Genomic DNA, 10,754 nt, shown 5'->3' with positions numbered 1-10,754 from the left:
CGCACGAGACCACATTCCCTATTTGCACCTGCAGCTTTTCCGCCACCATGCGTCAGACTCTCCTGCCTGTCTTATTATTATTTCAGGGCCTTAGCAGGAACCACCCCCTCAATTCCCTCCCGCTCCTTCCTAGCACTGAGGTTAGCTCCTGGGCAGCTGTCTGATTGGGTTAGTTACACAAGATTCTTTGAAGAAGAAGACGTTACTTCTGCTGGCCCTCGTTAGGCGGTCGCCCTCTAAAACCATCCCCTGGGCAGCTGCTGAAAGCCTGGCCCCTTCACAGCGCGAGATGCTTTTAACGCCATCATTTGCATACGGCCGGCTGCGGGGTCAATAAGCACTCCTAGCCGTGGCAAGGAGCTCGGTGTGAGGCCTGGTAGAGGCGGCGGGGTTGCGTCCTTATCTTAGAGGTCTTGGGGGGCTTGGGATGCTTGGGACTTCCAGCCTCTACTTTACGTAAGGTCGGTGTCCAGCAAGGCGCCACTCAATGCTAGCCGAGCTGGGCAAGATGGCAAAACGTCATCAAAATTGTCTACAATACCTGGTGTTCTCAGGAGGTGTCCCAACCAAGTATTTCCGAACCCATCTCTGCTTTGCTTCCGAGATCAGACGTATCCAAGGTGGTATGGCCAGTAGACGCTGCTTGGCCCATCGCCTGGCCAGCCTTCCTCAGGCTCGCGTGGGGACGAGAACTCTGGCCGTTCTGGGGCGGTCTCCGAAGGACCGATGCATAGGCTGTGCCGTCCCTATAGGTGTTGTTTGTTGAGCAATGAAACACCTGCCGCATCAGATGTGTTTAAAAATGGCTCGGCGCAGGGTCTCCTGCAGGCTAAACCGTTCATCGCGGGGATGTGACAGAAAGAGCAAACTGGACCCGCAACTTGGGGTGGAGCGAAACGCCCAGGAGTGAATGAAGGAAGAGGGTGAGATGGTTGCGAGTGAATTTGAGCTGCTCTTCAGGGGGGTCGTGTGGCCTGCAAAGGTGTTTTGCTTGGGTTGTGCTGTAAACTGGCCTCCAGGTTACCGGTGGTTGCCTCCAGGTCAGCGGTGGTTGCCTCCAGTCATGCGGGAGTCGCTGGTCCTGGTGAAAAGAAGCCTAGTATTAAAAGTAAATAAGCAACAATGCTGGAGGCCCACGGTGATGAGAAGGATGCTGGTATTTTGCAAGGATTAAATAGCGCAAGAGAGAAAGCAAATGAAAAGAAGAAAGGAGCATGTGTGCGCTTGTGAAAAAAGGAATGGAAAAAAGGCATAGAGGAGAGTGACCCCTGCTGGTGGAAGTAAGAAAAGGCAAAAGCCTACAGCACCTGGTATTCCCAGGCGGTCTCCCATCCAAGTACTAACCAGGCCCGACCCTGCTTAGCTTCCAAGATCAGACGAGATCGGGCGTGTTCAGGGTGGTGTGGCCGTAGGCAGAAACAGGCCTCTCACTTGCTGCTTTTCCACTTTGACGTCCGGTTGCCGGCTGCCCTTTCCAGTGCTTAGTAAGACAAGGTGCTTTTGTGCTTTCTTTTCGCTTCACTTTTTTGCTGGCTCCTTAAAAAGGTCTTGTAGACAGAACGCCCCGCTCAGAGCCGCTGAGCTCACTGATCGGCTGCCGCGCTGTCGACGGAACGTCAGCGTCGCGGCCAATGCCACAGGCCGGGAGCAGCGGCGAGACTCACCGGTAGACCTGGGTAGGGTGAGTAGAGCACGGTTAGTTGCTTTCTAATAGCATGCAGCCGGGGATTAACTTTTACTGAAAGGGAGCAACCCTTTTGACTGTCTGCAGCGCGCCGTACCTAGGAAGCGCACACTCACACACAGCGAGCATGCACTAGTTGCTCGCACGAGACCACATTCCCTATTTGCACCTGCAGCTTTTCCGCCACCATGCGTCAGACTCTCCTGCCTGTCTTATTATTATTTCAGGGCCTTAGCAGGAACCACCCCCTCAATTCCCTCCCGCTCCTTCCTAGCACTGAGGTTAGCTCCTGGGCAGCTGTCTGATTGGGTTAGTTACACAAGCTTCTTTGAAGAAGAAGACGTTACTTCTGCTGGCCCTCGTTAGGCGGTCGCCCTCTAAAACCATCCCCTGGGCAGCTGCTGAAAGCCTGGCCCCTTCACAGCGCGAGATGCTTTTAACGCCATCATTTGCATACGGCCGGCTGCGGGGTCAATAAGCACTCCTAGCCGTGGCAAGGAGCTCGGTGTGAGGCCTGGTAGAGGCGGCGGGGTTGCGTCCTTATCTTAGAGGTCTTGGGGGGCTTGGGAGGCTTGGGACTTCCAGCCTCTACTTTACGTAAGGTCGGTGTCCAGCAAGGCGCCACTCAATGCTAGCCGAGCTGGGCAAGATGGCAAAACGTCATCAAAATTGTCTACAATACCTGGTGTTCTCAGGAGGTGTCCCAACCAAGTATTTCCGAACCCATCTCTGCTTTGCTTCCGAGATCGGACGTATCCAAGGTGGTATGGACAGTAGACGCTGCTTGGCCCATCGCCCGGCCAGCCTTCCTCAGGCTCGCGTGGGGACGAGAACTCTGGCCGTTCTGGGGCGGTCTCCGAAGGACCGATGCATAGGCTGTGCCGTCCCTATAGGTGTTGTTTGTTGAGCAATGAAACACCTGCCGCATCAGATGTGTTTAAAAATGGCTCGGCGCAGGGTCTCCTGCATTCTAAACCGTTCATCGCGGGGATGTGACAGAAAGAGCAAGCTGGACCCGCAACTTGGGGTGGAGCGAAACGCCCAGGAGTGAATGAAGGAAGAGGGTGAGATGGTTGCGAGTGAATTTGAGCTGCTCTTCGGGGGGGTCGTGTGGCCTGCAAAGGTGTTTTGCTTGGGTTGTGCTGTAAACTGGCCTCCAGGTTACCGGTGGTTGCCTCCAGGTCAGCGGTGGTTGCCTCCAGTCATGCGGGAGTCGCTGGTCCTGGTGAAAAGAAGCCTAGTATTAAAAGTAAATAAGCAACAATGCTGGAGGCCCACGGTGATGAGAAGGATGCTGGTATTTTGCAAGGATTAAATAGCGCAAGAGAGAAAGCAAATGAAAAGAAGAAAGGAGCATGTGTGCGCTTGTGAAAAAAGGAATGGAAAAAAGGCATAGAGGAGAGTGACCCCTGCTGGTGGAAGTAAGAAAAGGCAAAAGCCTACAGCACCTGGTATTCCCAGGCGGTCTCCCATCCAAGTACTAACCAGGCCTGACCCTGCTTAGCTTCCGAGATCAGACGAGATCGGGCGTGTTCAGGGTGGTGTGGCCGTAGGCAGAGACAGGCCTCTCACTTGCTGCTTTTCCACTTTGACGTCCGGTTGCCGGCTGCCCTTTCCAGTGCTTAGTAAGACGAGGTGCTTTTGTGCTTTCTTTTCTCTTCACTTTTTTGCTGGCTCCTTAAAAAGGTCTTGTAGACAGAACGCCCCGCTCAGAGCCGCTGAGCTCACTGATCGGCTGCCGCGCTGTCGACGGAACGTCAGCGTCGCGGCCAATGCCACAGGCCGGGAGCAGCGGCGAGACACACCGGTAGACCTGGGTAGGGTGAGTAGAGCGCGGTTAGTTGCTTTCTAATAGCCTGCAGCCGGGGATTAACTTTTAATGAAAGGGAGCAACCCTTTTGACTGTCTGCAGCGCGCCGTACCTAGGAAGCGCACACTCACACACAGCGAGCATGCACAAGTTGCTCGCACGAGACCACATTCCCTATTTGCACCTGCAGCTTTTCCGCCACCATGCGTCAGACTCTCCTGCCTGTCTTATTATTATTTCAGGGCCTTAGCAGGAACCACCCCCTCAATTCCCTCCCGCTCCTTCCTAGCACTGAGGTTAGCTCCTGGGCAGCTGTCTGATTGGGTTAGTTACACAAGATTCTTTGAAGAAGAAGACGTTACTTCTGCTGGCCCTCGTTAGGCGGTCGCCCTCTAAAACCATCCCCTGGGCAGCTGCTGAAAGCCTGGCCCCTTCACAGCGCGAGATGCTTTTAACGCCATCATTTGCATACGGCCGGCTGCGGGGTCAATAAGCACTCCTAGCCGTGGCAAGGAGCTCGGTGTGAGGCCTGGTAGAGGCGGCGGGGTTGCATCCTTATCTTAGAGGTCTTGGGGGGCTTGGGATGCTTGGGACTTCCAGCCTCTACTTTACGTAAGGTCGGTGTCCAGCAAGGCGCCACTCAATGCTAGCCGAGCTGGGCAAGATGGCAAAACGTCATCAAAATTGTCTACAATACCTGGTGTTCTCAGGAGGTGTCCCAACCAAGTATTTCCGAACCCATCTCTGCTTTGCTTCCGAGATCGGACGTATCCAAGGTGGTATGGCCAGTAGACGCTGCTTGGCCCATCGCCCGGCCAGCCTTCCTCAGGCTCGCGTGGGGACGAGAACTCTGGCCGTTCTGGGGCGGTCTCCGAAGGACCGATGCATAGGCTGTGCCGTCCCCATAGGTGTTGTTTGTTGAGCAATGAAACACCTGCCGCATCAGATGTGTTTAAAAATGGCTCGGCGCAGGGTCTCCTGCAGGCTAAACCGTTCATCGCGGGGATGTGACAGAAAGAGCAAGCTGGACCCGCAACTTGGGGTGGAGCGAAACGCCCAGGAGTGAATGAAGGAAGAGGGTGAGATGGTTGCGAGTGAATTTGAGCTGCTCTTCGGGGGGGTCGTGTGGCCTGCAAAGGTGTTTTGCTTGGGTTGTGCTGTAAACTGGCCTCCAGGTTACCGGTGGTTGCCTCCAGGTCAGCGGTGGTTGCCTCCAGTCATGCGGGAGTCGCTGGTCCTGGTGAAAAGAAGCCTAGTATTAAAAGTAAATAAGCAACAATGCTGGAGGCCCACGGTGATGAGAAGGATGCTGGTATTTTGCAAGGATTAAATAGCGCAAGAGAGAAAGCAAATGAAAAGAAGAAAGGAGCATGTGTGCGCTTGTGAAAAAAGGAATGGAAAAAAGGCATAGAGGAGAGTGACCCCTGCTGGTGGAAGTAAGAAAAGGCAAAAGCCTACAGCACCTGGTATTCCCAGGTGGTCTCCCATCCAAGTACTAACCAGGCCCGACCCTGCTTAGCTTCCGAGATCAGACGAGATCGGGCGTGTTCAGGGTGGTGTGGCCGTAGGCAGAGATAGCCCTCTCACTTGCTGCTTTTCCACTTTGACGTCCGGTTGCCGGCTGCCCTTTCCAGTGCTTAGTAAGACAAGGTGCTTTTGTGCTTTCTTTTCTCTTCACTTTTTTGCTGGCTCCTTAAAAAGGTCTTGTAGACAGAACGCCCCGCTCAGAGCCGCTGAGCTCACTGATCGGCTGCCGCGCTGTCGACGGAACGTCAGCGTCGCGGCCAATGCCACAGGCCGGGAGCAGCGGCGAGACTCACCGGTAGACCTGGGTAGGGTGAGTAGAGCGCGGTTAGTTGCTTTCTAATAGCCTGCAGCCGGGGATTAACTTTTAATGAAAGGGAGCAACCCTTTTGACTGTCTGCAGCGCGCCGTACCTAGGAAGCGCACACTCACACACAGCGAGCATGCACAAGTTGCTCGCACGAGACCACATTCCCTATTTGCACCTGCAGCTTTTCCGCCACCATGCGTCAGACTCTCCTGCCTGTCTTATTATTATTTCAGGGCCTTAGCAGGAACCACCCCCTCAATTCCCTCCCGCTCCTTCCTAGCACTGAGGTTAGCTCCTGGGCAGCTGTCTGATTGGGTTAGTTACACAAGATTCTTTGAAGAAGAAGACGTTACTTCTGCTGGCCCTCGTTAGGCGGTCGCCCTCTAAAACCATCCCCTGGGCAGCTGCTGAAAGCCTGGCCCCTTCACAGCGCGAGATGCTTTTAACGCCATCATTTGCATACGGCCGGCTGCGGGGTCAATAAGCACTCCTAGCCGTGGCAAGGAGCTCAGTGTGAGGCCTGGTAGAGGCGGCGGGGTTGCGTCCTTATCTTAGAGGTCTTGGGGGGCTTGGGATGCTTGGGACTTCCAGCCTCTACTTTACGTAAGGTCGGTGTCCAGCAAGGCGCCACTCAATGCTAGCCGAGCTGGGCAAGATGGCAAAACGTCATCAAAATTGTCTACAATACCTGGTGTTCTCAGGAGGTGTCCCAACCAAGTATTTCCGAACCCATCTCTGCTTTGCTTCCGAGATCGGACGTATCCACGGTGGTATGGCCAGTAGACGCTGCTTGGCCCATCGCCCGGCCAGCCTTCCTCAGGCTCGCGTGGGGACGAGAACTCTGGCCGTTCTGGGGCGGTCTCCGAAGGACCGATGCATAGGCTGTGCCGTCCCCATAGGTGTTGTTTGTTGAGCAATGAAACACCTGCCGCATCAGATGTGTTTAAAAATGGCTCGGCGCAGGGTCTCCTGCAGGCTAAACCGTTCATCGCGGGGATGTGACAGAAAGAGCAAGCTGGACCCGCAACTTGGGGTGGAGCGAAACGCCCAGGAGTGAATGAAGGAAGAGGGTGAGATGGTTGCGAGTGAATTTGAGCTGCTCTTCGGGGGGGTCGTGTGGCCTGCAAAGGTGTTTTGCTTGGGTTGTGCTGTAAACTGGCCTCCAGGTTACCGGTGGTTGCCTCCAGGTCAGCGGTGGTTGCCTCCAGTCATGCGGGAGTCGCTGGTCCTGGTGAAAAGAAGCCTAGTATTAAAAGTAAATAAGCAACAATGCTGGAGGCCCACGGTGATGAGAAGGATGCTGGTATTTTGCAAGGATTAAATAGCGCAAGAGAGAAAGCAAATGAAAAGAAGAAAGGAGCATGTGTGCGCTTGTGAAAAAAGGAATGGAAAAAAGGCATAGAGGAGAGTGACCCCTGCTGGTGGAAGTAAGAAAAGGCAAAAGCCTACAGCACCTGGTATTCCCAGGTGGTCTCCCATCCAAGTACTAACCAGGCCCAACCCTGCTTAGCTTCCGAGATCAGACGAGATCGGGCGTGTTCAGGGTGGTGTGGCTGTAGGCAGAGACAGGCCTCTCACTTGCTGCTTTTCCACTTTGACGTCCGGTTGCCGGCTGCCCTTTCCAGTGCTTAGTAAGACAAGGTGCTTTTGTGCTTTCTTTTCTCTTCACTTTTTTGCTGGCTCCTTAAAAAGGTCTTGTAGACAGAACGCCCCGCTCAGAGCCGCTGAGCTCACTGATCGGCTGCCGCGCTGTCGACGGAACGTCAGTGTCGCGGCCAATGCCACAGGCCGGGAGCAGCGGCGAGACTCACCGGTAGACCTGGGTAGGGTGAGTAGAGCGCGGTTAGTTGCTTTCTAATAGCCTGCAGCCGGGGATTAACTTTTAATGAAAGGGAGCAACCCTTTTGACTGTCTGCAGCGCGCCGTACCTAGGAAGCGCACACTCACACACAGCGAGCATGCACAAGTTGCTCGCACGAGACCACATTCCCTATTTGCACCTGCAGCTTTTCCGCCACCATGCGTCAGACTCTCCTGCCTGTCTTATTATTATTTCAGGGCCTTAGCAGGAACCACCCCCTCAATTCCCTCCCGCTCCTTCCTAGCACTGAGGTTAGCTCCTGGGCAGCTGTCTGATTGGGTTAGTTACACAAGATTCTTTGAAGAAGAAGACGTTACTTCTGCTGGCCCTCGTTAGGCGGTCGCCCTCTAAAGCCATCCCCTGGGCAGCTGCTGAAAGCCTGGCCCCTTCACAGCGCGAGATGCTTTTAACGCCATCATTTGCATACGGCCGGCTGCGGGGTCAATAAGCACTCCTAGCCGTGGCAAGGAGCTCGGTGTGAGGCCTGGTAGAGGCGGCGGGGTTGCGTCCTTATCTTAGAGGTCTTGGGGGGCTTGGGATGCTTGGGACTTCCAGCCTCTACTTTACGTAAGGTCGGTGTCCAGCAAGGCGCCACTCAATGCTAGCCGAGCTGGGCAAGATGGTAAAACGTCATCAAAATTGTCTACAATACCTGGTGTTCTCAGGAGGTGTCCCAACCAAGTATTTCCGAACCCATCTCTGCTTTGCTTCCGAGATCGGACGTATCCAAGGTGGTATGGCCAGTAGACGCTGCTTGGCCCATCGCCCGGCCAGCCTTCCTCAGGCTCGCGTGGGGACGAGAACTCTGGCCGTTCTGGGGCGGTCTCCGAAGGACCGATGCATAGGCTGTGCCGTCCCTATAGGTGTTGTTTGTTGAGCAATGAAACACCTGCCGCATCAGATGTGTTTAAAAATGGCTCGGCGCAGGGTCTCCTGCAGGCTAAACCGTTCATCGCGGGGATGTGACAGAAAGAGCATGCTGGACCCGCAACTTGGGGTGGAGCGAAACGCCCAGGAGTGAATGAAGGAAGAGGGTGAGATGGTTGCGAGTGAATTTGAGCTGCTCTTCGGGGTGGTCGTGTGGCCTGCAAAGGTGTTTTGCTTGGGTTGTGCTGTAAACTGGCCTCCAGGTTACCGGTGGTTGCCTCCAGGTCAGCGGTGGTTGCCTCCAGTCATGCGGGAGTCGCTGGTCCTGGTGAAAAGAAGCCTAGTATTAAAAGTAAATAAGCAACAATGCTGGAGGCCCACGGTGATGAGAAGGATGTTGGTATTTTGCAAGGATTAAATAGCGCAAGAGAGAAAGCAAATGAAAAGAAGAAAGGAGCATGTGTGCGCTTGTGAAAAAAGGAATGGAAAAAAGGCATAGAGGAGAGTGACCCCTGCTGGTGGAAGTAAGAAAAGGCAAAAGCCTACAGCACCTGGTATTCCCAGGCGGTCTCCCATCCAAGTACTAACCAGGCCCAACCCTGCTTAGCTTCCGAGATCAGACGAGATCGGGCGTGTTTAGGGTGGTGTGGCCGTAGGCAGAGACAGGCCTCTCACTTGCTGCTTTTCCACTTTGACGTCCGGTTGCCGGCTGCCCTTTCCAGTGCTTAGTAAGACAAGGTGCTTTTGTGCTTTCCTTTCTCTTCACTTTTTTGCTGGCTCCTTAAAAAGGTCTTGTAGACAGAACGCCCCGCTCAGAGCCGCTGAGCTCACTGATCGGCTGCCGCGCTGTCGACGGAACGTCAGCGTCGCGGCCAATGCCACAGGCCGGGAGCAGCGGCGAGACTCACCGGTAGACCTGGGTAGGGTGAGTAGAGCACGGTTAGTTGCTTTCTAATAGCCTGCAGCCGGGGATTAACTTTTAATGAAAGGGAGCAACCCTTTTGACTGTCTGCAGCGCGCCGTACCTAGGAAGCGCACACTCACACACAGCGAGCATGCACAAGTTGCTCGCACGAGACCACATTCCCTATTTGCACCTGCAGCTTTTCCGCCACCATGCGTCAGACTCTCCTGCCTGTCTTATTATTATTTCAGGGCCTTAGCAGGAACCACCCCCTCAATTCCCTCCCGCTCCTTCCTAGCACTGAGGTTAGCTCCTGGGCAGCTGTCTGATTGGGTTAGTTACACAAGATTCTTTGAAGAAGAAGACGTTACTTCTGCTGGCCCTCGTTAGGCGGTCGCCCTCTAAAACCATCCCCTGGGCAGCTGCTGAAAGCCTGGCCCCTTCACAGCGCGAGATGCTTTTAACGCCATCATTTGCATACGGCCGGCTGCGGGGTCAATAAGCACTCCTAGCCGTGGCAAGGAGCTCGGTGTGAGGCCTGGTAGAGGCGGCGGGGTTGCGTCCTTATCTTAGAGGTCTTGGGGGGCTTGGGATGCTTGGGACTTCCAGCCTCTACTTTACGTAAGGTCGGTGTCCAGCAAGGCGCCACTCAATGCTAGCCGAGCTGGGCAAGATGGCAAAACGTCATCAAAATTGTCTACAATACCTGGTGTTCTCAGGAGGTGTCCCAACCAAGTATTTCCGAACCCATCTCTGCTTTGCTTCCGAGATCGGACGTATCCAAGGTGGTATGGCCAGTAGACGCTGCTTGGCCCATCGCCCGGCCAGCCTTCCTCAGGCTCGCGTGGGGACGAGAACTCTGGCCGTTCTGGGGCGGTCTCCGAAGGACCGATGCATAGGCTGTGCCGTCCCCATAGGTGTTGTTTGTTGAGCAATGAAACACCTGCCGCATCAGATGTGTTTAAAAATGGCTCGGCGCAGGGTCTCCTGCAGGCTAAACCGTTCATCGCGGGGATGTGACAGAAAGAGCAAGCTGGACCCGCAACTTGGGGTGGAGCGAAACGCCCAGGAGTGAATGAAGGAAGAGGGTGAGATGGTTGCGAGTGAATTTGAGCTGCTCTTCGGGGGGGTCGTGTGGCCTGCAAAGGTGTTTTGCTTGGGTTGTGCTGTAAACTGGCCTCCAGGTTACCGGTGGTTGCCTCCAGGTCAGCGGTGGTTGCCTCCAGTCATGCGGGAGTCGCTGGTCCTGGTGAAAAGAAGCCTAGTATTAAAAGTAAATAAGCAACAATGCTGGAGGCCCACGGTGATGAGAAGGATGCTGGTATTTTGCAAGGATTAAATAGCGCAAGAGAGAAAGCAAATGAAAAGAAGAAAGGAGCATGTGTGCGCTTGTGAAAAAAGGAATGGAAAAAAGGCATAGAGGAGAGTGACCCCTGCTGGTGGAAGTAAGAAAAGGCAAAAGCCTACAGCACCTGGTATTCCCAGGTGGTCTCCCATCCAAGTACTAACCAGGCCCAACCCTGCTTAGCTTCCGAGATCAGACGAGATCGGGCGTGTTCAGGGTGGTGTGGCTGTAGGCAGAGACAGGCCTCTCACTTGCTGCTTTTCCACTTTGACGTCCGGTTGCCGGCTGCCCTTTCCAGTGCTTAGTAAGACAAGGTGCTTTTGTGCTTTCTTTTCTCTTCACTTTTTTGCTGGCTCCTTAAAAAGGTCTTGTAGACAGAACGCCCCGCTCAGAGCCGCTGAGCTCACTGATCGGCTGCCGCGCTGTCGACGGAACGTCAGCGTCGCGGC

General features: G+C 54.5%; 6 non-coding genes across 6 annotated transcripts; all 6 read right to left on the bottom strand.

Moving 5' to 3' along the window:
* Nucleotides 1-1,295: 1,295 nt before the first annotated feature.
* LOC141268194 (5S ribosomal RNA) lies at nt 1,296-1,414 on the bottom strand. Its single transcript, XR_012321379.1, has one exon. It is a non-coding gene; the product is annotated as a 5S ribosomal RNA (ribosomal RNA).
* Nucleotides 1,415-3,120: 1,706 nt separating this feature from the next.
* On the bottom strand, nt 3,121-3,239 carry LOC141268965 (5S ribosomal RNA). Its single transcript, XR_012321460.1, has one exon. It is a non-coding gene; the product is annotated as a 5S ribosomal RNA (ribosomal RNA).
* Nucleotides 3,240-4,945: 1,706 nt separating this feature from the next.
* Nucleotides 4,946-5,064, bottom strand: LOC141266434 (5S ribosomal RNA). Its single transcript, XR_012320471.1, has one exon. It is a non-coding gene; the product is annotated as a 5S ribosomal RNA (ribosomal RNA).
* A 1,706-nt stretch (nt 5,065-6,770) lies between these two features.
* Nucleotides 6,771-6,889, bottom strand: LOC141266331 (5S ribosomal RNA). The gene has a single exon (XR_012320372.1). It is a non-coding gene; the product is annotated as a 5S ribosomal RNA (ribosomal RNA).
* Nucleotides 6,890-8,595: 1,706 nt separating this feature from the next.
* Nucleotides 8,596-8,714, bottom strand: LOC141267685 (5S ribosomal RNA). The gene has a single exon (XR_012321329.1). It is a non-coding gene; the product is annotated as a 5S ribosomal RNA (ribosomal RNA).
* Nucleotides 8,715-10,420: 1,706 nt separating this feature from the next.
* LOC141266302 (5S ribosomal RNA) lies at nt 10,421-10,539 on the bottom strand. Its single transcript, XR_012320345.1, has one exon. It is a non-coding gene; the product is annotated as a 5S ribosomal RNA (ribosomal RNA).
* Nucleotides 10,540-10,754: the final 215 nt, after the last annotated feature.

This window comes from Phyllobates terribilis, unplaced genomic scaffold (assembly GCF_046119375.1).
Source record: "Phyllobates terribilis strain yellow unplaced genomic scaffold, ASM4611937v1 Scaffold_4__5_contigs__length_816908805, whole genome shotgun sequence".
NCBI lineage: Eukaryota > Metazoa > Chordata > Amphibia > Anura > Dendrobatidae > Phyllobates > Phyllobates terribilis.
Note: the sequence above shows the minus strand (reverse complement) of the source record. Positions and strands in the feature narration are given on the sequence as shown.